Here is a 27,415-nt window from a genome sequence, read left to right as displayed (position 1 = left end):
ATTCCCCTTCTACTCTCCAGGTCCTTGGAGTTGTATGGGTTGTTGTGGTGTGGCTCCCTAAATCGTCTTGGTCCCTCGTGTCCATCCAAAGGATACAATTCATAGGTTTTCTTTCCGTGTGAAAGGTGGGTTGGTAATTTAGTTGTTTTTTTGGGTTTGCCTAAACAATGGCCTTGGGTCATTTGTAGGGTGACCGATTTTGATCTTCTCTCCATCCCCACTCGGTAGCACATGAGCAGTAATGTTGGACGTGCTCATCCCTATCCCTTGTGCCCATCCGAATAATAAAAATGTTATTTTTTCTCGGCGCTCCTTTGTGCCTTCGTTGTTGTGGTCCCAGATGGAAACCCCAAAACTCCATCATCCCTATGTCACTATCGTGCCCCTCAGTTGTTGTGAATAGGAAAAATTGATAGGGTTGGACATCCATGTGTGGCTCCATTGAAATTGGATCCTCATTATATTGTTCACCTCCTCCCTATTTTTTGGGGAGGGTTTTTCTTTTTGTGTGAAAGGTGGGTTCGTAATTGAGTTGGCTTTTCGGGTTTGCCTAAAGAATGGCCTTGGATCATTTGTAGGGTGCTTGATTTTCATCTTCTCTCCATACCCACTCGGTAGCACATGAGTAGTAATGTTGGCCATGATTGTCCCGGGAAGCATACATGAACAATTACCCTTCTGCTCTAAGTTCTCAGAGTTTTATGGGTTGTTGTGGTGTGGCTCCTTATGATGGCTAGCCTCTTCAGTGTTCGACTATTTATGGTGTCGGTTTCTTGTGCTTGTACTCTTTCTGCGTTGGCATTGTTGGTTGAGATGCATTCATTTAAGAGGAACGTGGAAGGGTTTTGGTTGTAAACCACCTACCCCCCCTCTTTCTTGCTTTTTCTATTGGGCGATGTGATGAGTTGTTCTCCTTATTGTAAAGTTAAGGGTTGGAATTCCTTTCAAAGTGCACATTGTCCGGGGTTGCGTTGGCTTTGTGGTTTTGATAGATCTGGTGGCCCATATGTTTGATCGAGTGGTTGGATTTTTCCTTACATCTCGCATGCATTGTAGGCTTTTGCAGCTGGAAATGTTAAGTCACAATGTTTATGGGTATTTGTTGTTTCAATGGTGTATGTGCTCATGGTCCAATGGGGAGGAGGCTTGCTACGTTGATGGTGGGATCTATCTGGAAGAAGGATTTCGAGGTGGAACACTTCGACCTCCCTCCTCTACATGGAGGTGGCCGTAGGTGAAAATTATTCATTTTCCAGTTGGTAAAGCTTTGGGAAATCTCCTAGGTTGCTTGTACGTAGGGTGCATGGGGTGCGAAGCTGCCCGATCCCTCCTTCTGTTTGGATATGTTCTTGTATTGTGTAGTGAGCCTCTTCATTTGCATTTATTTCCTTCCTTTGCCTTCACATCATGGTTGCCACAGGTGGTCAAGTGATCGAGGTCCACCATTTTTGTTGTTTGGGTGGACTCCTAGACAGCCTCGGTGAGGGGTAGGGAGGGTTGAGGGGAATTTCTAAGAGAGGTTGTGGGCTCAGTTGGTCTTGTTTTATTTCATTCCATTCCTTTGCATTGAGGCTGCTGCAGGTGATCATGCGATCGAGGTCCATCATTGCTGCTGTCTGGGTGGACTCCTAGGTGGCCTCTGTGTAGGGAGGGGAGGGTTAGGAGGCATTTCTAAGGGAGGTTGCTGACTCGGCTTGTCTTGTATTATTTCTTTCCCTTGCTTTTGTGTCAAGGCTACCACAAGCGATCATCTGATCGAGGTCTAAAATTTCTGCATCTTGGTGGACTCCTAGGTGGAATATTTGAAGGGAGGGGAGGTTTGTATGGCCTCTCTATGATAGGATTTGCAGTTAGTCATCCTCTTTTTATTTCCTTCCTTTTCCTTCGCATCAAGGTTGTTGCAAGCAATTGGGAGATTGAGGTCCATTGTTGCTGTTGTCTGGGTGGATTCCTTGGTGGCCTCGGTGCGGGGCGGGGAGGGTTGGGGCTCATTTATAATATATAGGTTGCATGGGTTGTCATTCTCCATTTATTTCCTTTGCATCGAGGCTGCTGCAGGTGATCGAGAGATTGAGGTCCACCATTGCTACTATCTGAGTGGACTCCTAGGTGGAATCTGTGCGAGGAGGGGAGGTTTGTATGTCCTCTCTATGATAGGATTTCCAGTCAGTCGTCCTCTTTTTATTTCCTTCCTTTTCCTTTGCATCGAGGTTGCTGCAAGCAATCGGGAGATCGAGGTCCATCATTGTTGCTGTCTGGGTGGATTCCTTGGTGGCCTCGGTGTGGGGTGGGGAGGGTTTGGTCTCATTAATAATATATAGGTTGCATGGTTGGTCATTCTCCATTTATTTCCTTTGCATCAAGGCTACCACAGGCAATCGGGAGATCGAGGTCCACCATTGCTGCTGTCCGGGTGGACTCCTAGGTGGCCTTGGTGCGGGGCGTGGAGGATTTTGGAGGCATTTCTAAGGGAGTGGGTGAGTGATCGCTCATTTTCTTGTTGGTTGGAGCGTGGTTGCAAACTCCAAAGTGGCCTTGGTGCATTGTGGCTTGGCAGGTCTACCCATTTGTTTGCCATGTCCTTGGCATGTTGCGTGTGCTTCCTTCTTGGGATGCAAGAGGTGCAAGGCATAAAAGTTTTACATGATATTTTGATATCTCTTTGACTTGATGGGTGTTCAGGTTGGATCTTGGTAAGAGAGCACCTAGAATGCCCTTTGAAGTGGGAGGGTGCTACCTGGTTGGTCTTGCCAGTAGTCATATGCTTGTCTCAAAGATTAAGCCATGCATGTCTAAGTATGAACTAATTTGGACTGTGAGATTGCGGATGGATCATTAAATTAGTTATAGTTTTTTTGATGGTACCATACTACTCAGATAACCGTAGTAATTCTAGAGCTAATACGTGTACCAAGTCGCGACTCTTTGGAAGGGATGCATTTTTTAGATAAAAGGATGGCGTAGGCTTGCCTGCTTCTTCGGTGAATCATGATAACTCGATGGATTGCATAGCCCTTATGCTGGCAATGCTTCATTCAAATTTATACCCTATAAAATTTCAATGGTAGGATAGAGGCCTACCATGGTGGTGACAGTTGACGAAGAATTAGGGTTCGATCTAGAGAGGGAGCCTGAGAAACGGCTACCACATCCAAGGAAGGCAGCAGGCATGCAAATTACCCAATCCTGACATGGGGAGGTAGTGACAATAAATAACAATACTAGGCTCATCAAGTTTGGTAATTGGAATGAGTACAATCTAAATCCCTTAACGAGGATCAATTGGAGGGCATGTCTGGTGCCAGCAGCTGCGGTAATTGCAGCTCCAATAGCGTATAATTAAGTTGTTGCAATTAAAAAGCTCGTAGTTGGATCTTGGATTGTAAAGGTCAGTTTGCCTACTTGGTGTGCACCTGCCCTTTCGTCCCTTTTTTCGACTGCATGCTCCTGGCCTTAATTGGGTATGTCATGGCTCTGACGCTGTTACTTTGAAAAAATTAGAGTGCTCAAAGCAAGCTTATGCTCTGACTACATTAGCATGGAATAACATGATAGAAGTCTGGTCCTATTGTGTTGACCTTCGGGACCGGAGTAATGATTAATAGAGACTGTTGAGGGAATTCATATTTCATTGCCAGATGTGAAATTATTGGATTTATGAAAGATGGACCACTGCAAAAGCATTTTCCAAGGATGCTTTCATTAATTGGGAATGAAAGTTTGGGGCTCGAAGACGATAAAATACCTTCCTAGTCTCAAAAATAAATGATGCTGACCAGGGATCAGTGGATGTTGCTCTAAGGACTCCACCAACACCTTCTGGGAAATTAGAGTGTTTGGGTTCTTAGGGGAGTATGGTCACAAGGCTAAAACTTAAAGGAATTGATAGAAGGGAACCACCAGGAGTGGAGCATGTGGCTTAATTTGACTCTACTCAGGGAAACTTATCCAGTCCAAACATCGTAAGGATTGATAGATTGAGAGATCTTTCTTGATTCTATGGGTGGTGGTGCATGTCCATTCTTAGTTGGTGGAGCGATTTGTCTGGTTAATTCTGATAACGAATGAGACCTTAGCCTACTAAGTAGTTGCACAGAGGTTCCCCTTCGCGGCCAGCTTCTTAGAGGGACTATGGTTGTTTAGGCCATGGAAGTTTTAGGCAATAACAGGTTTGTGATTCCCTTAGATGTTTTGGGCCATACATGTGTGGAGCGATAAAAAGGTGTCTTTTGAACTCCTAATCACCTCACATTAATTGTCAACCCAGGGACGACTTTTTATTTCAAGAGTGTACTCAGTCTGAGGCGGCTATTTACTCAAGAGTAATGTTTAGTAGTACAGTGTTCAGAGAACACAAGGGTAGACGGATGCTAAACTATGACTAAATTACTTCAAAAGGATAAAATCACACAAGACAGCTTATCAGTCAAGGGTGTGGAAGTGATAACCCATCCCTCTAGAAACTTATGGAAAGGAAATTAGAGCATGGACCATAGATCTGGGAGCTAAGCAGCGACTTGTGACTCACTATAGCTTTAGACCTTCTCTCACACCAAAGCAGTAAATGCAAGGAAATGGAATGGCAGCAAGTAAAATGAAATAGCAAAAGGAAATAGAACAGCAGTAAATGAAACAACAATCAAAAGAACTAAATCTCGCGAGTCAGAACTAAACTTGAACCAAACTCACATTCTGCAATAAAATAACAATGTTCAAAAGCAATTTCAATGAACTTTACTTTATGAGGCGATATTCACAAATGAATTATGGAACAACATTTATCATATATACACACAACACGCTAATATAGTAATCTGATCTTGGTAATCCACTTGTTAGTCTTAGTTATAAATAATACGATTGTCTTTTAGAATGTAACAGCAACGTTCATAGATTCAACAATCGCAAGGAAATATAATTTCTAAGATGAATTCAATAATACCAATGGTCAAATGTTACAACACAGTCATTCCATAATTGAATAGCAACGGTATCCTGTAAAAACCATTTATATCAGCACTTAAAGAAATAGCAATGCGTTGCAAAGTTAATATAACGGTTCTGTCTTCAGAAATGATATTACTCAGTAAATCAAATGTAACGGAGCTGTGATGTAAAATAACATAACATATCAGATCACCAAATAAAACTGATAAGCAAACCACGCATAAAACAAAAGAATATAATATACAGCAGCAATTGTAAAGATATGATACACAACACCAGCAGCGTACTCCACCAGAGGCTGGGCCCTTAGCCGCCAGCGGACACTGCTGGGTTACTTCAGAAGGAAAAGAGTGAATAGCAACGCCCAAATTATGTATTAATCATTAAATAGTGAAATCATTACAATAGTTGAAGCTTTGAGACTTACAACATAAAACAATCCTTCCTTCCTCCTATCCTATCATGAATCCTTGCTTCTGAATCTCTAATTCAAATCATCAATTCGCCATCATTCGAATCCCCAAAGTCATCCTAAAGTCTCCCAAAAATCATCCCCATCTCTGATCTCTATTTTCATTTAAATAGAGAGAGATCAGAGAGCAGTTACAATAGAGATAACTACAACATGATTTACATTACAAAATTGGTTTGCTTCTAACCAATTGATCAACAAGAAGATACATTTCCTTCTAGCTTTCAACAAAAGCAAGACGAATTTGGGTTTGCAGCTAAAGTTTGGGGGACGGCCGCAACTACAAATCTGAGAAAATCGTGCTCAAAGAACCCTATGTTTCTCTCTGTACAAGCCGAATTTGGGCAAACCGTTTCTTTATCAAAGTTAACTGGGCCCGTTCTGGACAAAACCCATGTTCCAGATTTCTCAAATTCGTCTTCATTTGCTCAGAATCTCAACCGCAAAACTGTCACTCCTTAAACCAACGAATTTCTGAGTTGGCAGATTTAAAAATCAAATCTTCAATCTGGAAGTTACCTTGGAGGCTAAAAATGGTGAATAATGTTATAACCAACTTATTAGAACTATCATTGATAAAATAATGCATAATCATCAATTTATTAGAAATAAAGGAGAATAAATAATATTCATCCATGAGAGCATAAATCATTTATAAAATGGATTTAAATGATAAATTATAATAGATGATATAATAGAGAAGAGTAAAAATGGATGAAATAAGTGTTACAAAGTGGTCGTATTCATGGCCCAACATACCCCCACACTCAATATGTTGCATGTCCTCATGCAACGAAAACTGAATATATTGCATGTCTTCATGCAACCCAAAGACAAAAACCCATGTGTTAACCAAGCGATAAAAAAATATGTTCATCTCAGCTCATGAAATGGATAGAACAAATGAATTCTTCCTTAATTAATGAATATTCACTTTTAGGAATCTTGATGAAGGCATAACAATTAAGTTGCAACAAAATATAATATAAATAACAACAACCTTTATTAACCATTTTACCAAAAACTACAACCCAACTTTTGTTGAAATTTGGCAAGTAAATTTATAATATATGAATGCCTTTATGATCCAAAAATCGGATTGTTTTGATGCACGGATCATGAGATATAAACAAAATGGTTGTAGGTGAGAGTGCATGATTTCTGAAATTTTTATGAACCAATTTATCTTGAATTTATCTAGGTATGTGTATTTTAATAGTATGTTTGTGTTTCCTAGAGATCACAAGAATGGAGTTCATAGTTTTAAAAATACGTGGAAATCAATTTCTGCACTGTGTGAAAATGAAATTGTATGCCTTAAATAAGGAAGAAAGTAGAAAACATCCATCATGCGTAGCAATTCCTCCCCCTCTCTGAAAAATTAGCATGTCCTCATGCGATGCTAGAAAACAAATAGAGGTGGTTGCTACCAGCTGTTGAATTCTATGCTTGGTGTAAAACAACATGGAATAAGGGAGGTGTTGAGAGTGAATAAGAATAGCAATGGATGATAAAGAATATGAATGACATGGTCATAAGAAAGAAATGAAGGAACACTCCCCCACACTCGAAAATGACATGCTGCTGAAAAAAGGGAAAGTGGTAAAGATGTGGAATGAAGGATGACAAATAATGCTCAAAATGGATTTTCATCAGATTCTCCTAAATTTATAATAAATTAGAAAACTATGCAATTTTACCTCAAGTTTTACCTCCAAAAATGTGGAATGACATATATGGACTGGCAGTTGTTGAAGCTGATGTAGGCAGAGTTGGTGCTGAAAGTGATGCAAAAGGTGGAATCCAGGGAAGCACCGCATGTCTGAAGAATTGTTCACGTTCGTGAGCCTCTACTGTGAAGTGCAATAGTGTGGTCATGCTACGAATAGAATTCTGCCCATACTTTTTGTTCGCCTGTAAACAAAGCACTATTTTGCATACAATGTTCTTGAATCCATAGTGTTAGTTTTGAATAGAAATAGATAAGATACATGCAAAACTTTCAGTCAGAAAAACTTTTGTCAAATCAACAAGTTATGGCAGAGTGTAGTAATCATATCGCATGCAATTCCATAATGCAGACATTCCCCCCCCTCTAATTGAAAAATGAATTCCATGACCATAAAGCGTATGAGAGGGGTTATGCTAATGGCAAGGCAAGGGAATGAACAATACAGTAGTAGAGTACACATATCAATGATAGGACGACGAGAGTTATGGTTATAATGAGAGCAGAGTGTATAAAGATAGTTATGAATAAGAGATAGGACGCTTTGAATTGATGATAAGTGATGAAAAAGATAAAAAGAACAACAATATGTCAATAAGATGCTTTATTGATAGTATTCTAGCTGAAAATGATGCGATTGATCATAAAACAATTTCTCATGCATAAAGGTTCAAAACAGGGAAAAAGTTAAGGAAATAACTTCTCTGATAAAAAGAAAAATAAGAAAAGGGTATTATAATAATAATTGACGATAAGATATAACTTCAATACCATAAGCAAAGCTGCTGCTGCCAGCAGGCGTCCATAGCCTCGGCAGGGTTGCTTTTTAACCCATATGAGCCAGAATCCTCAATTTATAACTAGAGAGTTTCAATGTTGTTCTACAGAAGAGATCAATGTGCTGGCATGGTAACCAGATAACCACACTGCCATTCACTAGGATGTAGCAAAAGTGATCAGGCCGGCTCGTGATGAGACCTCCTGTTCCATGGATAATTTGGCTATCCAATGGATCATAACCCTGGTGTGGTGGCCATAATGGGAATGTCACTTTCTTACAACCTTATGAACATGGTAGGCTGGCTCGTAATGAGACCCCCTATCCTCCATCTGCGAACAAAATTTTGTTGTTATTACATATTTTTATGATAAAAAGAAGGAGGCTCAGTACTCCTTAAGAGCAGGGATGGTGGAAGAAGTTGAACATGTCAAAAAAATATACCCATAATCTCGTTTATTATAGACAAAGAAGATTATAACCAGGAAGGGTGGAACCAGCATGGTATTAAGATGGTCAATCAATATCATGTTCAACAGAAAACAATGCAATAAAGTGATATATAAATAATTGTGTCCCTTCTGAAAAAATCTATCATCAAGGAGCTGTCCGGTTGAAGATTATAACGTGAATGATATTAACTTTGCTTCAAAAGAACCCATAATTCTTGTCCTGATAAAAGTAGTGTACTTCATGCCATAAAAGGGAATCGGTAAAATGTGGTTGAGATGAATTAGGAATAATATCACAAGAGGAAGAAAAGGGTTGCTCTAAAAAATACTCCCAAAGTGTTGCTTTTTTTTTAATGAACAACAAAAACACTCAAAAAAATGTTATTCCTTGTAGGGAACAACAAAGGAAATGCACACCAAAAAGCAAAAATACACACACAAAAAATGTGAGAATGCGAATGCCGTTCATTTGGAAAAAAGAACAGCAAAAATCAAAAGTACCGTTCCTTTGAAAAAGGAACATCAAAAATGAAAAGTGTCGAAGTGCTGTCCCTTTCGAAAAGGAACAGCAAAACGTGAAAGTACAGAAGTGCTGTTCCATTCGAAAAGGAACAGCAAAACGTGAAAGTGCAGAAGTGCTGTTCCATTTCAAAAAGGAACAGCAAAACGTGAAAGTGAAGAAGTGATGTTCCATTTCGAAAAGGAACAACAAAAAGTGAAAGTGCAGAAGTGTTGTTCCATTTCGAAAAGGAACAACAACTGTTCCATTTCGAAAAAGAACAGCAAAATGTGAAAGTGAAAAAGTGGTGTTCCATTTCGAAAAGGAACAGCAAAATGTGAAAGTGCAGAAGTGCTGTTCCATTTTGAAAAGGAACAGCAGCTGTTCCATTTCGAAAAGGAACAGCAAAATGTGAAAGTGAAAAAGTGTTGTTCCATTTCGAAAAGGAACAGCAAAACGTGAAAGTGCAAAAGTGCTGTTCCATTTCGAAAAGGAACAACAGCTGTTCCATTTCGAAAAGGAACAGCAAAACGTGAAAGTGCAAAAGTGTTGTTCCATTTCGAAAAGGAACAACAGCTATTCCATTTCGAAAAGGAACAGCAAAATGTGAAAGTGAAAAAGTGTTGTTCCATTTCGAAAAGGAACAGCAAAACGTGAAAGTGCAAAAGTGATGTTCCATTTCGAAAAGGAACAGCAGCTGTTCCATTTCGAAAAGGAACAGCAAAATGAACAGTGAAAAAGGAACCGCAAAATGAATGGCTGAACCAAAAAGTGTTATTCCTTTAGAAAATAAATAGCAAAACAAAAATGATGTCCCTTTGAAAAAAGGAACAGCTGGAACGACAAAAATGCACACAAATGATGTCCCTTCAGAAAAGGAACAACAAAATACACAACCATAAAATGCAAACACGCAAAGAATGAATTAGTTGTTCACTGCATTGATGCTGAGGATGAGTTGCACTTTGAATGAAGCAACACCTGAAAAACAAAATATAAGAGAAATTAGAAAAAAAAACAACAAAAAGCAGTATGTAAATAAATAAATTGAGTTACAACAGCTATGATGTTATGTCAAAAAAATGATATATTTGAAAAATGTTTTAGCAGCAGTGACAAGACATGAATTTTCAAATGGAAATCAATTTTTCATTTCTTCTATTATGAATCCATTGGGTAATGAGTTGGATGAAATTCCTTTGTTTCATTTAAAATTTCTTTCAAAAATCACTCGTCCATAAATTGACCTTCTTTATTTTCCCAAGACCTGCAAAAAACGAGTATCTACCTGCAATAAAACATTAAATCATGGAGAAAGAGAGGTGCGCGGGCTCCCCTAATCCAAGAATTATGTAAAAAAACTAACAAGTAGTTACTCTGTAGAGCAAATCTTTGGAGAAAATAACAAAGTAAATTTTATTTGTTACCTACGGGAGAGCAGTGGCCAATCATACTAACCTGCAATGTTTTAATCACAACTTCTTTGTTTTTCGTCAAAATTGAGTGATTCCAAAGCCAAATGAGAGCTAATTCGAAGCTTTATCTCCATTAGAAACAGGTTTTAAAGATTCAATGATATGATATGTCAATTTTAGTTAGAACAACATGCATAATAGAGTCATTGTCGATTACCCGGCTTAGACCAACAGTTGATATTTCAAGCGTAACTTTTTCGTTTGATGTCGGATTCGAATGATTCAAATTGGAAATGAAAATATATTCATTTATTTATCTCAAATAGAAACATGTTTTGAAGGCAAGAAGAATTGATAGGTCAAATACTGTAAGGAACAGCTAGAAAGACATAGTGTTAAGAGTGCTGATTTACGATAGACAGTCAGTATTTTGATCATAACTTCCCCATACAGTATCGAAAATGAGTGATTCCAATTGAATTGTAAACTAGATTCATAGTGGAATCTACCATAGAAACAGGTTTTAAAAATTCATTCATTTAGGCCTCCAAAAACTGACTGTCCCAACTCTGTTCCTGAGCTGCCCGCTAGACATCCGGTCAATGTTTTGGCTCTAACTTTTTCGTTTCAAATCCAAATTGAGTGATTCAAATTGGGTTAGAAATTATACATCAAGGGCTACTTAGGGTAGAAATAGGTTTTAAAAATATGGTCATTTAGGCCTCCAAAAACTGACTGTCCCAACTCTGTTCCTGAGCTGCCCGCTAGACACCCTGTCAATGTTTTGGTTCTAACTTTTTCGTTTCAAATCCAAATTGAGTGATTCAAATTGGGTTAGAAATTAGACATCAAGGAATACTTGGGGTAGAAACAGGTTTTAGAAATATTCACTTTTGGTCCCTCAAAACATGACTGTCCCGATTGTTTTTCCAGAAAGTTCATCAAGCCCGCAAGCCAAAAAAATGAAATTCAAGCATTTTTTCAAATTGGTGATAAAAATGAAAATGAGTGTTTGTAGAACTTATTATTTCCATTGTAAATCATCTACATACACAAATTATTAAAAAAAAATTATCACCGATGTTGATTTCGATAGCATGTTGCAACAAAAACAACTAGTTTTACAAAAGAACAAAATGCACTTATTTATGTCCTTATTTTATTTTATTTTATTTTTTTCACTAACCTACTTTGATTGAAGGATGAATATAACTACGTATATGGGTACTTCCAGTGAAGCCATTTTCGAAATACGGCTTCACGTATGCACATACCCAAATTTGAAAAATGCATGTTAATGGATATTAGGGTATGAGAAGCCAACTTCCCTTCAAAAAATGGTATCAAAAATTGTTGAAGCATGGAGTGATGTTGCAAACAAATGATGGAGTGAAACCAATCTTCAATGTATCCTTTATTTTCTTGATTTCGCATAGCCATCATATCTTGAAGTTCTTGAGCTTTTAAAATAGCTTGTTGATGCATAGTAAAAGAAACCTCATTTTCTTCCATAGCTTCTACAATTTTTGCATTTGAAACATTCTGAATCTCATTGTAGGTTTTCTCTAATAACACATGTGAGATAGAATGGGTGGAAAGGGTCGGTAAATTTTCCAGTTCAACATTGTAAGCATGTTGTACTGGTTTATTATGGTGAGGGTGTGGAATTAGTTGAGCAAGAAAATGTGTATGGAATGGAGCATTTTGATGATGTGGTTGATTGGGTTGTGTGAATGGTTTTGATGGGCAAACAAGGTGTTGTGAAAGAGCTGGTGGAGAATATGGAGAATGTGCTTGTGCTACAAGATGAGGGAGAGTAGTCATGCCATCATAAGATGAACCATGCCCAACTTGTAAACAAGATAGGTGGTTATATTGAAATTGACATGGCTGCCCTAACACATTAGCATTCCATAATGGATTATGCAAGTATGACAATGGAGAAAAAGTGTTTGAACCATACCTGTAGGCCTTGTTGCAGCTTTCTTACCTCTTTGATATGCTACTTCCATCCTAGATAAGGAAGAGTGAGTATCTATGAGATGCTCCTTTCGGTCCTGAGGGTAAAACACTTCATCCAATTCTTGATTTTTATGAACCTGCAAAACATCCAATTTTTCATTTAGAGAGCTAATAAAATCAACTTTAAAATTTTCAAATAAAGCATTGATTTCAGCTTTTATGTTTCCTATTCTTGTAGCAGATTTAGAAAATAAGGGACAAACTTCTCTAGAATTCTTACCAGCCTTGGAGATTCCTCTTGAATACCTTATGCACAATTCACAAACATCATCATATGACAACTGAAAAACATCACCTTTTCCTATCAGATTTAAAAGTTCTAAAAATTTATCTTTAATTCCTCTAAGAATGAGTGTTTTTAAAATCTCTTTTTCCAAATGCTTATGCTTTGATTTTTGAAGGTTATAATGAAATCGATCTACATAATCCTCCAAACTTTCATCTTCCCCTTGTATCATACCGAAAATATCTTCATTGGATTTGCAATAGTCTTGGTACTTCTTCAAGAATATGTTCTCCATGTCCTCCCATGATTGGATGCAATTCCCACCTAGGCTCATGAACCATCGGAGAGTTGCTCCTTTTAGAGTAAGAGGAAATACTTTCAATCTTTGATCATTAATACAATAATCATATCCTCTACAAAGTATTTCGAACTCAAATAAAAATGTATCTGGATCTTCATTTGCTAAACCATGAAAATTTGGTAAAGATGGGAGAATTATGTGCATTTGTGTCACTTCTCCTAGATCTTTGATAGGAAATTCAAAAGTAGAAACGTGAGCCATTTCTTACCATAATATAAGATGTTCTTCATGTGTTTCTTCAAGGCTCCTTCTTCAAATGTTCCTGTCAACCGGTTAGTGAAATGGGTGGTGCTTACATCACCACTTGCGTGAGATCATGTGATTCATTTTTTAAAAATTTCTATCTTTTTCCTAATTATTCACACAAAAATTCAAACATCTATTTCTACTCTAGGTTCTTTAACAGTCCTGCTGGAAAGCGGACGGGGGAGCAGGGCTTTTACATGCTCCGTATGCAGGTTCTTACCTTCCGTTTTTAAGATCCAACTCTTCCCTAGCAGGCACTCATCAGATTCACACTACTCTTTAGAAATGGCTACACTCTCCCCGGCAACGGCGCAAAAATGTGGAGCGATAAAAAGGTGTCTTTTGAACTCCTAATTACCTCACATTAATTGTCAACCCAGGGACGACTTTTTATTTCAAGAGTGTACTCAGTCTGAGACGGCTATTTACTCAAGAGTAATGTTTAGTAGTACAGCGTTCAGAGAACACAAGGGTAGACGGATGCTAAACTATGACTAAATTACTTCAAAAGGATAAAATCACACAAGACATCTTATCAGTCAACGGTGCGGAAGTGATAACCCATCCCTCTAGAAACAGATGGAAAGGAAATTAGAGCATGGACCATAGATCTGGGAGCTAAGCAGCGACTTGCTGACTCACTGCAGCTTTAGACCTTCTCTCACACCAAAGCAGTAAATGCAAGGAAATGGAATGGCAGCAAGTAAAATGAAATAGCAAAAGGAAATAGAACAGCAGTAAATGAAACAGCAATCAAAAGAACTAAATCTCGCGAGTCAGAACTAAACTTGAACCAAACTCACATTCTGCAATAAAATAACAATCTTCAAAAGCAATTTCAATGAACTTTACTTTATGAGGCGATATTCACAAATGAATTATGGAACAGCATTTATCATATATACACACAACACGCTAATATAGTAATCTGATCTTGGTAATCCACTTGTCAGTCTTAGTTATAAATAATACGATTGTCTTTTAGAATGTAACAGCAACGTTCATAGATTCAACAATCGCAAGGAAATATAATTTCTAAGATGAATTCAATAATACCAATGGTCAAATGTTACAAAACAGTCATTCCATAATTGAATAGCAACGATATCCTGTAAAAACCATTTATATCAGCACTTAAAGAAACAGCAATGCGTTGCAAAGTTAATATAACGGTTCTGTCTTCAGAAATGATATTACTCAGTAAATCAAATGTAACGGAGCTGTGATGTAAAATAACATAACATATCAGATCACCAAATAAAACTGATAAGCAAACCACGCATAAAACAAAAGAATATAATATACAGCAGCAATTGTAAATATATGATACACAACAGCAGCAGCGTACTCCACCAGAGGCTGGGCCCTTAGCCGCCAGCGGACGCTACTGGGTTACTTCAGAAAGAAAAGAGTGAACAACAACGCCCAAATTATGTATTAATCATTAAATAGTGAAATCATTACAATAGTTGAAGCTTTGAGACTTACAGCATAAAACAATACTTCCTTCCTCCTATCCTATCATGAATCCTTGCTTCTGAATCTCTAATTCAAATCATCAATTCGCCATCATTCGAATCCCCAAAGTCATCCTAAAGTCTCCCAAAAATCATCCCCATCTCTGATCTCTGTTTTCATTTAAATAGAGAGAGATCAGAGAGCAGTTACAATAGAGATAAATACAACATGATTTACATTACAAAATTGGTTTTCTTCTAACCAATTGATCAACAAGAAGATACATTTCCTTCCAGCTTTCAACAAAAGCAAGACGAATTTGGGTTTGCAGCTAAAGTTTGGGGGACGGCCGCAACTGTAAATCTGAGAAAATCGTGCTCAAAGAACCCTACGTTTCTCTCTGTACAAGCCGAATTTGGGCAAACCATTCTTTACCAAAGTTAATTGGGCCCGTTCTGGACAAAACCCATGTTCCGGATTTCTCAAATTCATCTTCATTTGCTCAGAATCTCAACCGTAAAACTGTCACTCCTTAAACCAGCGAATTTCTGAGTTGGCAGATTTAAAAATCAAATCTTCAATTTGGAAGTTACCTTGGAGGCTAAAAATGGTGAATAATGTTATAACCAACTTATTAGAACTATCATTGATAAAATAATGCATAATCATCAATTTATTAGAAATAAAGGAGAATAAATAATATTCATCCATGAGAGCATAAATCATTTATAAAATGGATTTAAATGATAAATTATAATAGATGATATAATAGAGAAGAGTAAAAATGGATGAAATAAGTGTTACAAAGTGGTCGTATTCATGGCCCAACAACATGTGCCACACTGATGTAGCCAATGACTTTTTCTTCCTGGTTCGAGAGGATCGGGAAATATTCTCAAATTTCATCGTGATGGGGATAGACCATTGCAATTATTGGTCTTCAATGAGGAATTCCTAGTAAGCGCATGTCATCAACTAGTGTTGACTACGTCCCTGCCCTTTGTACACACCGCCCATCGATCCTATCGATTGAATGATCCATTGAAGTGTTCGGATTGCATCGATGATGATGGTTTGCCGCCATCGACATCATGAGAACTTAATTGAACTTTATCATTTAGAGGAAGGAACATTGTTGGTTTCTTGTCTTGAGGTCATGCTTTTTTTCCTGTGTGTTTGTAAGCCATGCTTGTGCTTGTCCCACACATCCTTTGTTTTTCTTTCCCCCAATGTGTTTCTATAGGGGGTTCAGAAGCTTGTTTCTTGGGAGACCTTCCGACGATCTGTTCGATGGGGCATGGTTGTTGCAATTGAGGTGCTTGGGCAATACGATGTATAAATTTAGACTCATTCGTAATAGCGGTGCTCGATCTTTTTTCCATTGGAAGGCATGGGCCAAGGGTGCAGGTCTCCATAGTTGGTTCTCTTGAAAAGGCAACGGTGGTTTATTTGTTGCTTGGGTGAGCTTTTTCACTGGTGGTTGGGTCAAGGGAGTGGTTGCGTGCGTGCCTGGTAACTCAAACCTTCCGTGAGGGGAAATTGTTGGGGTGGGGTCAGTATGGGATGGATGAAGAGTGGTTCAACCTATTGGGTTGGCCACCCTAGTCCTCTCGATCATTCCTCTATATGCCCTCGTGTAAGGGTTGGGTGTCCAGGTAATGAAAAACCCCTCCGTCGGTCTGAGCTCCATCGAGATCACAATTTTCCCCACCAATGGGCATGAGCATGGCATTCTTATCTCGTGTCTTTTCGATCGAGGGAATTCATCATCCTCTCATGAGCCAATCCCCTTCTGAGGAAGGAAGTAGCAGGTTGTGTCTTTGTTCCTCCCTTTGGATTGTGGGTTTTTTGTGGGACTTGGTCATTTCTTGGTTTCATGGTGTGCGCTTTGCAGACATCCCTCTCTTTAGTGGCTTTGCACCATTGATGTATTTGTGGCCCATGGCTTTCTCCAACATTGAGTGTCGATCCGTGACAACTCCTCTTTAGATTTTGATTCTTGACCCTCGTTGACTTTCTCGCTGGAAAGGTTGTTGGGTGTTTTGTACACAGAGGGGTGCAATAGCGAGGTGGGTTTGTTATTAGTCTATTTTTTTTTTAAGCCTTGTGTCAAGTTGGGGGGTTGTTTACCTCTCAGTGATGTGCTCCAGACACTGGTCTCATCGCGACCCTCATCTTTTCTAGTGTTCAAGTTTAGGTTGTGAATTATTTTCTTGGTTCTTTGATTGTTGTTTGTTATGTTGTAAGCTAGAAAGGGTGTTGTGACATAATGTATGTGGGGGGGTGTGAAGAGGTGGGATGATTTTTGATTGCGTGCCTTGTTTTCTTTCTTTTTGGTTAGGCAACATCTCCTTGACGTGCTATTGAGCTTCTCTCTTTTCTTGGGATTTTTGTTTCTTTGGTGTTGTTTTCTTCCCTTCTTCCTTTAACCCCTAGCTTTACATAAAAAAGGTAGGATTATTGTGGATTAGTGTTCGGGAAGGAAAAAACACAGTGTGAGCTCCTGGGGTGGCCACCCTAGTCCTTCTCGATTGTCATCCCCTACAATTCCCCCCTTTTTGTGAAGGCACGGGGTTGGGGAAGCTTGTTCTTTGTTTGAGCCTCCCTTTGTGAGCCAATACCCATGGTTGATCTCCCTTTCTTTCATGTTGTTTTCTTCCCTTCTTCCTTTTGGCCCCTAGCTTTATGGAGAAAAGGTGGGATTGTTGTGGATTGGTGTTTGAGAAGGACGAAACACAATGCGAGCTCCCAGGGTGGCCACTCTAGTCCTTCTCGATCGTCGTCCCCTTCAATTTCCTCCTTTTTGCGAAGGCACGGGACTTGGGAGGCTTGTGCTTTGCTTGAGCCTCCCCTTGTGAGTTGGTAGCCATGTTTCATCTCATTTCTTTCACCTTGTTTTCTTCCCTTCTTCCTTTCTGTCCCTAGCGTTACAGAGAAAAGGGGGAATTGTTATGGATTGGAGTTCGGGAAGGATTTAAAGCAGTGCGAGCTCCCGGGGTGGACACCCTAGTCCTTCTCAATTGTTGTTCCATGCATTTGCCCACTTTTTGCAAGGGCGTTGGGCTCGGCAAGATTGTTATCCATTTGAGCCTCCTCCCATGTGGGGTAGACACCTTTGTTTCTCTTTCTTTCATGTGTTTTTCTTCCTTTCCTCCTTTTGGCCCTTAGCCTTACATTTGTCATGGGGGGTGCCCCTATTCAGTGTTATGGTGGATTTTTCGGTAATACGTGGATACGACTCTCAGAAACAGATATCTCAGCTCTTGTTATGATGAAGAATATAGAAAAATGTGATACTTAGCGTGAATGGAAGAATCCCGTGAATCATCGAGTTTTTGGACGCAATTTGCACCTGAGGCCTCGGTCAAAGGAACGTCTGTCTGGGCATTGTATCCCATTCAAACGTGCTCCCTGTAATATGTTAGCGAGCAGTGGAGTTGGTCATCCATGTCCAATGCAGTGCAATTGGCTGAAGTACCTCAAGTGATGTTTCGTGGAATGCGTCAGCGAGCAGTGATCTCGTCCCCTTGGATGGGCAGTCGGTGTTAGCTAATGCAGGAATTTTGTGGCATCACTCAAGCTTGCTTTGCTCTCTCTTGCCCTCCCATCGGGTAGGAAGGATTTAGCTCCAACTTGTGATCTCAGCTCAGGTGAGAATACACGCTGAGTTTAAGCATATAATTAAGTGGAGCAAAAGAAACTTACAAGGATTATCCTAGTAGTGGCGAGTGAACCAGGAAGAGCCCAACATGAAAATTGGGCAGCAACGTCGCCTAAATTGTAGTCTATAGAAGCATCCTTAGCGGCGAAACTAGGCCAAGTCCCTTAGAAGGGGGCACCTGAGAGGGTGACAACCCCGTCGGGCTAGGACCCTACCACATCATGAGAAATTGTCAGCGAGTCGGGTCTTTTGGGAATGTAGCCCTAATTGGGTGGTCAATTCTGTCTAATGCTAAATATAAGCGAGAGACCGACAGTGAACAAGTACCATGAGGGAAATATTAAAAGGACTTTGAAAAGAGAGTTAAAGAGTGCTTGAAATTGTTGGGAGGGAGCAGATGGAGGCTGTCGATGCATCTCGGTCAAATGTGGAATGGCTCAGGCTGGTCTACCGCTCGACTTGAGGTGCAAACCAACACAGGCTGCTGCATCATCACAAGCACGGGTGGATTACTGCTTGTCGGTTTTTCATTGTGGTGGTCGAGGAACATAGTGTGCACCCTTGTGGCAAACTGTGTGCACCTGCATGCTTGTGGTGTTGGTTGGCAGGCTTTCCATTCGACCCATCTTGAAACACAGACCAAGGAGTCTAACATGTGTGTGAGTCGGCAGGTTTTAAAACCTGTGAGGTCAAAGGAAGTTGATGGGAAAGATCCCCTCTCTGGGGGGTTGCATTGTCGACTGACCTTGAGCTTATGTGAAGGGTTCGAGTGCGAGCACACCAGTTGGGACCCGAAAGATGATGAACTATGCCTGAGCAGGGAAAAGCTAAAGGAAACTCTGGTGGAGGCTCGTAGCAATACTGATGTACAAATCATTCATCTGACTTGGATAAATGGGAAAAAGACTAATCGAACCATCTAGTAGCTGGTTTCCTCCAAAGTTTCCCTCATGATAGCTGGAGCTCATGCGCAAGTTTTATCGGGTAAAGATAATGATTAGAGGCATCAACGGTGTAACGCCCTTGACCTACTCTCAAACTTTAAATAGGTAAGAGGGTGCGGTTGCTCCATTTAGCCGTGTTGTGGAATCGAGAGCGCCAAGTGGGCCATTTTTGGTAAGTAGAACTAGCAATTCGGGATGAACCAAGAGTCGAAGTTACGATGCCAAATTGCATGCTAACCTACATCCCACAAAGGGTGTTGGTTGATTAAGACATCAAGATGGTGGTCAAGGAAGTCGAAATTCGCTAAGGAGTGTGTAACAACTCACTTGTCAAATCAACTAGTCCCAAAAATGGATGGCGCTGAAGCGCGCAACCTATAATCAACTGTCGAAGCAATTGCCTAGCTTCGATGAGTAGGAGGATGCGGGGGTCGTTGAGAAACCTCGGGCGTGAGGTTGGGAGGATCAGCCCCCAATACAAATCTTGGTGGTAGTAGCAAATATTCAAATGAGAACTTTGAAGACTAAAGTGGGGAAAGGTTCGATGTGAACAACACTTGGACATGGGTTAGTCAATCCTAAGAGATGGGGAAGCCTTGTATCAAGGGTGCACTCTGCACGAGCATCGAAAGGGAATCAGGTTAATATTCCTGAACCAGTACATGGTGGTGGGAAGCAACGTTAGGAAATCTAGAGGCATTGTCGAGGGCCCTGGGAGGAGTTATCTTTTCTTTTTGACATCTTGCCCACCCTAGAATCGATTCACCCGTAGATAACATCCAGCAACTAGAAGAGAACCGCACATCTTGCGGTGTCCAGTGCACCCTTGGAGGCCCTTGAAAATATCGAGGACCGAGTATCGTTCATGCTCGATCGTACTCATAACTGCATCAGGTCTCCAAGGTGAACAACCTCTAGTCAATAGAACAATGTAGGTAAGGGAAGTCGGCAAAATGGATCCGTAAATTCGGGAAAAGGATTGGCTTAAATGGTTGGGCTTAGGGGTCTGCGCCCTCAACTTGTTGGCTGTTGATAGTCTATTTGAGCTGCTCTCGTGGTGAGGGCGAGTAGTCACGTGCCGATTGGGCTATAGGCGTAGAATGCCCCGTGCCGGGGCTTTTCCCTAGGCGGTGAACAATCAACTCAGAACTGGTACGGACAAGGAGAATCTGAATTTTTAATTAAAAAAAAGCATTATGATGGTCCCTACAGATGCTTATGCAATGTGATTTCTACCCAGTGCTCTAAATGTCACAGTGAAGAAATTCAACTAAGCACGGGTAAACAACGGGAGTAACTATGACTCTCTTAAGGTAGCCAAATGCCTCGTCTTCTAATTAGTGACGAGCATGAATGGATTAATGAGATTCCCACTGTCCATATCTACTATCTAGCAAAACCACAGCCAAGGGAATGGGCTTGGTAGAATCAGTGGGGAAAGAAGACCCTGTTGAGCTTGACTCTAGTATGACTTTGTGAAATGACTTGAGAGGTGTAGAATAAGTGGGAGTTGTTTTCAGCGCAAGTGAAATACCACTACTTTTAACATTATTTTACTTATTCTGTGGTGCGGAGATGGGGAATTGCCCCTATTTTCGACCTTAAGGTACATTTCGGCAGGTCAATCCGGGCAAAAGACATTGTCAGGTGGGGAGTTTGGCTGGGGTGGCACATCTATTAAAAGATAACGCAGGTGTACTAAGATGAGCTCAACGAGTACAAAAATCTCGTGTGGATCAAAAGGGTAAAAGATCATTTGATTTTGATTTTTAGTATCAATACAAACCATGAAATCATGGCCTATCGATCCTTTAGATTTTTATAATTTGAAGCTAGAAGTGTCAGAAAAGTTACCACAGGGACAACTGGCTTGTGGCAGCTAACCGTTTATAGCGACGTTTCCTTTTTATCGTCCGATGTCGACTCTTCCTATCATTATGAAGCAGAATTCACCAAGTGTTGGATTGTTCACCCACCAATAGGGAACATGAGCTGAGTTTAGACTGTCGTGAGATAGGTTAGTTTTACCCTACTGATGAACCACACCACAATAGTAACTCAACTTAGTACAAGAGGGACCGTTGATTCACACAATTGGTCATTGTTCTTAGTTGAAAATATAGTGGCGCAAAGCTACTATGTGTCGGATTATGACTGAATGCCTCTATGTCAGAATCCATGCTAGAAGTGGTGCATGTCACTCTTCGACTGTAACTCAACCCGCAGTAAGGGCGTCACTTTGTCGCCCCTATTGTAGCATTTTTTTGGTTTTGATTAGATAGAATATTTCAAAAAATGTTAAGTTAGGATATGGACACACAATAGTGGATAAAATGTTAGTTTAAAAAAAATTTTTGATGATAATGTGCATATCAAAGAAAATGTTAGGTTAGTTGCTCTAAAAATCAAGGCAAAAAGAAAATGTTAGGTAGAAAGAAAACAAATAAACTCTGAAAGTGAGCAAGTCTAAATGCCACTCCTTTGTTTTTGCAAATAATGGTTGTGTGCAGCTTGTTTTAAATGCCACAACCCATGACAGTCAAACTGTTTAATCTTGACTACTTCATGCTTTAAATTTGATGCTATAGTTAGAGAATAAAGATCTGTCCAAACTATTTAATCTTGGAAAATCAATAGTTATGTAGAGAATAATAAGATGCTCATCACTTTAATCTGAGCCATGGAAGTTATAAGGGTATATTTAGATAGTTTATTTTTGTTAAATAAGAAGAAAGGATAAGGGTTTTTTAGCTTAAATGCACCCATTAAGTGAAAAAAAATGATAGGGTAAGCAAAGCGTAAGTAGAGAAAGGTTGTAGAAGTTTAATGGTTGATTGGAAAAAATGTACATTTATCATGTTTCTATGTCCAGGAGGCAATTATAACAAGGCACATGAAGGTTTACAAAGTCAAGTAATTAACTTCCCATTCATCTCCATTCATTCCTATATTCACTAATTTCCCCTTCCTACCTTCATACATTTATAATCATTCATTCCATAAAAATCCCTTTTCCTATGGTAAAAACCCTTTTTTACCTAGGAAAAATAAAAACATCATGTAAAAACCCTTTTTACTATGTAAAAACCTTTTTACCATGTAAATTCCCTTTCTATTTGAAAAACCCATAAAAATACCTTTACCCTAAGTATAAATGCTATATGAAAATTCAAAACATTCATAGAAAGCATTATATTTAGTGTTATTCCTCTTTTCCGCTATATTTCATATTAACATTGACTTATGTATTAAATCCTTAAGAATTCCCCTTTCCCGTATATAATATCTCCTTTAATATAACATCAGAAAACCCTTAAGTATTATTAATAAAACTATGAAATAAACATATCTCATCGCGTATCGGTGGGATCACATGCCTTTAAAAATGCATATACCATAGTTTTATAATAAAGCTATGTATTATATAAATATCACATCGCAAATGTTGAAGGATCGCAACCTTTCATATGAATGCACCTATTCCCTGATTGTGATATGCGATATGTTGCCCACTACCCGACGCTATATATATCATAGTTTATTCTCGTATCACGTCTGCTCCCATCACAAAGTCCCATTTATAACACATAGCCCTTCACCATTGAGAAATGCAATGCGCGATAAGCCACAAACCCGATGTTGTATATATTATAAATTACCGCCATGTCACATCCGCCCATTATCATATGTCTTCATGATGGACCTGCCCCCCGCCCACTCCGATAGAGATATGCGATTAACCTCGGACCCAATATCATTATCCGCCCACATACATTTAATTTCAAATCTACCATGTGTTTTTTTGTGATGATTTTCTGTGTTAAATTGTTTTTTCGATTTAAACGCGGAAATAACCCAAAGTCTCCATTTCACCCCTAATCTTGGTTTTAACCATGATTATTCCATTCCCGCCTTTATTAATCCCTCCGTACACTCTCTGCCGCTGTTCATTTTTTTTCCCAATGGTTAAAAAGAAGATTGTTTTTTCATTTAACATAGAAAGTGCCATTTGCTCTGTTTGCCTATTTTAACACAGCGCAACCTCCATTATGCCTCTGCGGCCATTTAATCCATAATTTAGCCTCTGATATGCCCCAGACTCCTTCTGATAGCCTTTCAAGCTCAGCAGATCCATCACAACCTCTTCTGTCACCATATTTTTCTTAATGAGTTCTATGTTTTGTAGGTAAGAAGACTGTTGTTTCAGGCTTATAAAAAAATCCTGCGAAGCAATTTGAAGACTAAATATGAAGATTTACTATTGAAAAACACAGTAAAACTTGAAATGCACGGTCAAATCTACTCAGCAGGGTTAAAAGAGATTCACAAAGTTAAAAATATTAGTAAAAGGCTAAATGAAGCAAATCTGCCAGCGTAAAGCAATATATCAACATATAGGGGCAAAATATCATACAAATGAAGCCAGCATAGCCTGAATAAAAGGGGATAGCAAGAAGCAGTTCAATAGCTGCCCTTATCTTCTTTCCATGAAGATCTTTTCCTTTCCTTGAATAAACTTTAAACAGTTTTATTATATTTGTAGTTTTATTATTGTATAAATAAATCTCTTCTTGAGATGTTATGGGTTCAGGGTTTAAGATTCATAGTTCATTACTTCTAAAGTATTAAATGTTAATGCTACTTTGAACGTGGAAGTCACCTTTGAAGGAAGCTTTTGTAGACACTTGATGTACTCATTTTTTCTGGGGCCTTAATACAAAACAGAGGATTCTGAATCTGGTTTTACACAGTTTTGTGTTATCCTGTAAGTTTTTCCAGTTTTCAATCATTATGTTTTTCTTCATATGCTTATGACTTGAAGAGATATCTAGGTAGGAACAGTTAGAGTTTCAATTGATTCCTATAAGCTTCTGAAGTGATCATCTATTAAGAGATTGGATTAATGCAACTATTTGTGTAGCTAATCCCCTCTAATCAATAAATCATCAACATCTTGTGTAAGCTTAAGTATACTACCTTGAACCTTTGGGACGTAGTTTAGAAGGTTTTCCAACTTGTGATTGTTCTGTTTTACAGTCTAGAAACTGTGATAATCATATTTTTGTTTTCTTCTACTCACCACTATTTTGATCTATATCACTGTGTAATGCCTTATAGCAGCCCTCTACTGAAGTATTAATATAACCCAAAGGACTTATTACTTCAACTCTACATCTATCTTCACTCATTGGTCTTCCAAAAACTAAAACCAAAAACCCCCAAAACAATTATTTTAGATGCTCTGGCATTGGTAGCCCAACCTACTACTATCTCAGAGGTACAACATCAGACTAGCGCCATTGCCGGGGATTTGAATTTCTTTAAAGTTTCCCTTGGGACAATGATATTCATTCATTCTTTTCCTTTAAAGGTGATTAAAGGATTTAGAAGGTTAAAATCATTCACCTTGGCGACTCCACACTCCCAAGCCGACACCTTATAAACATACGAGATCTCATTCAGAAGGTGACATAGTCCTTTGCCAGATCTTGAAAATATTCTGAGAAAATCCAGGTCTAAAAGGGAACACCAACCATCTTCTTCTTCCTCTTCAGTCCTACAATCTAAAGAGTTAGAATCATTTGACCCCTATAGTAGTATCCCATTTGATCCTGATTACTCCCATTTATCACCTAGGGTTACTGAACTTCTAAATCGAGGAGTTTATTTTAAGTCAACATATCTTATTCACTCATTAGAATCTCATCCTAGACCCACACTTCCACCAGGATCACCTAAAACTGAATCTAATTTGGGTGTTAATCTCCCTGAATATAAACCCAAAAATTTCATATCCCCTACCACCTATCCATTTCCTTCCATTTTTTATCAACCTGAAGCTTCTTCTTCTGAACAACCTGAGGAGACCTTTTCTATGTATAACAATCCTCTCTTTGAATCAAAAGAAGGTATTCCTTTACAGGTCCCAAAGCTAGTTTTTAAGACTCCTTTGAAGTCTTTCAGGAGTTCTCCTCCTCCTTCACCTCCAACTAGTTCACCAACTCCTGAATCACCATCTTCTTCATCCACTTCTTCTTCATCTTCTACATCCACTCAAACACCTCATACTCCACCTGGACAACCTCATACACCTCAAGAACCTCATACACCACCTTCTGTCATGGATTTCCACCCAATTGTAGAGGCTAGATATGCTGCCTTAGTCTTACTGAATAACCTTGATGCATTCCCAGCTAGATACTTAAAATACCTTCCCAAGTACAATGGAGAAACTGGTCCCTCAGCTAAGGACCATCTTCAAGCTTTCCTAGACTTGCAAAAAATATGAATATTGGGCAAGAGAATGTTTATATGAGATAGTTTGTGTAGTCACTCGAGGGAAATGTGAGGATTTGGTTTAGGCAATTACCAACAGCTACCATTGGAAATTGGGATGAGCTTACAACCATATTCAAAAATCAATGGGGTGTCAAAAAGGATCCTCTTTACTTCCTCACAAAATTTGAAGAGATTAAAAGGAACTTTGGTGAACTAGTAGCAGATTAAGAGATTCAACAAACTCTATCACAAAATGCCTACTAATTGTAAGCCTCTTGTAGTAGTAGTTAAATCTAGATTTTCCAAAGCTTTCGATGATGACTTTGTTGTTATGCTACAAGAGATAACTTCAAGAACTCTTGAATACATGCAAACAAATGCTATATAAGTAGAAGCAAATAGGGCAGCCTCAACTTCTTTAAAGCTTAAGGAAGAAAAGGCCCAAAGAAAACTTAAATCTATTCAAGAAGCCTCTAGTTCCTCTAAGACTAAGTCAGAAGACTCAAAAATATATGAAATAACATCTCTTCTTAGAAACCTATCAAATAGGATTTCAAAGATTGAGACCCAACCTAGGACCATACAACAAATAGTTGCTAGACCTCAAAACCAAAATCAAGGTCAATATAAAAGAAACCAACCACTACAAATTCTTCAGAGGCCTACCAAAGATAAACAGGTTCCTACTCCTCTATTGATAGATGACCAACAACCTAATGACAATACTATGACAATTATTGAAGATATTAATAGTATGGATTCTTATTCCTCCAATTAAACAGCCATCATTCCTCTCTCACAACAGGACCAGGTTCAAGAGGATCAGGAAGCTGCACAGGTATCTAAATATCATGCTTTTCTGAATTTTTAATTGCAGAATTAAACAAAAGGTATGATCTCAAGCCTAGGCATGGTCCTGGGAGACCTCCAAAGGAAACTCCAATTATTGAACCATGTACCAAGACTGCTGAAGCTCAAACAACTCTTATTTATCCATTAGATCAATCAACTGATACTACCCAAGTTGGTAAAAACATTTTGACTACATTTAATGTTGAAAAATAATTAGAGAGGGTTAAGATTCCAATTCCATTGTCAAAACATTCTAAAAACCCTAGTTACAAAAGCCAGTGACAAAATGGATACAAAACACCTCAGTTGATGCCGAAGGTGATTTCATAAGTCTACAAGATGAAAAACCAGCAATAGTCTTTGGCCCTAGTTCAGACATGATAAATGAGATAGTGCCTCACTTCTACATAGCTCTTAAAACAAATGAGTCCATGTTATACAATTGTATGCTTGATTCAGGATCATCACACAACCTTATGACAAAATCCAGCATGGACCTTTTGAGATTAGATATCACTAAATCCTACCATGACCTGTACACCTTTGATTCTAAAAGGGTGCCCTGTTTAGGACTGATCAAGGATTTAGTGGTTACCCTTGCCCAAATTCCAGTCAAAAGTCTAGTGCTTGACATTGTTGTTACATATATCCTTCCAAAGTTTGAAATGATCCTTTCTAGGTCATGTTGTGCTAAACTAGGGGGAAATCTACAGCTGGACATGTCATATGCTACTATTCCTGTTTATGGAGGAGAGAAGTTAAGATTATATAGACAGGAAAGATTCGCACATACTGTTTGTAAAACTGACCAGCCAAGGAACCATCTAATATATGCAATAGATCAAGACTTTGGTTGTTTTCAGCTCACTTCAAGCCAACACAAAACTCAAGTCAAATTGAAGAAGTAGTTGAAAGTCCTGAACCAAACCAAACTGATATTTGGAAATTGTTCTTTAATGGCTCTTGCATGAAAGATGGGGTAGGAGCTGGTGTTGTTTTAATTTCTCCTGAAAAGGAAAATATAACACAGTCATGTAAATTAGATTTTGAAGTTACCAGTAATGTTGTTGAATA

At 39.0% G+C, this 27,415-nt stretch overlaps 1 non-coding gene and 2 pseudogenes across 1 annotated transcript; all 3 read left to right on the top strand.

The window, feature by feature from the left end:
* The first annotated feature begins 2,737 nt into the window (after positions 1–2,737).
* On the top strand, positions 2,738–3,846 carry LOC149254531 (18S ribosomal RNA; annotated as a pseudogene).
* Positions 3,847–17,841: 13,995 nt separating this feature from the next.
* Positions 17,842–17,995, top strand: LOC149254530 (5.8S ribosomal RNA; annotated as a pseudogene).
* Positions 17,996–18,241: 246 nt separating this feature from the next.
* Positions 18,242–21,595, top strand: LOC149254529 (25S ribosomal RNA). Its single transcript, XR_016267779.1, has one exon. It is a non-coding gene; the product is annotated as a 25S ribosomal RNA (ribosomal RNA).
* Positions 21,596–27,415: the final 5,820 nt, after the last annotated feature.

Source organism: Pinus tabuliformis, chromosome 7 (assembly GCF_031772625.1).
Source record: "Pinus tabuliformis cultivar Carrire ecotype Pingquan chromosome 7, CPIR1, whole genome shotgun sequence".
NCBI lineage: Eukaryota > Viridiplantae > Streptophyta > Pinopsida > Pinales > Pinaceae > Pinus > Pinus tabuliformis.
This window is presented reverse-complemented; position numbering and strand designations above follow the sequence as displayed.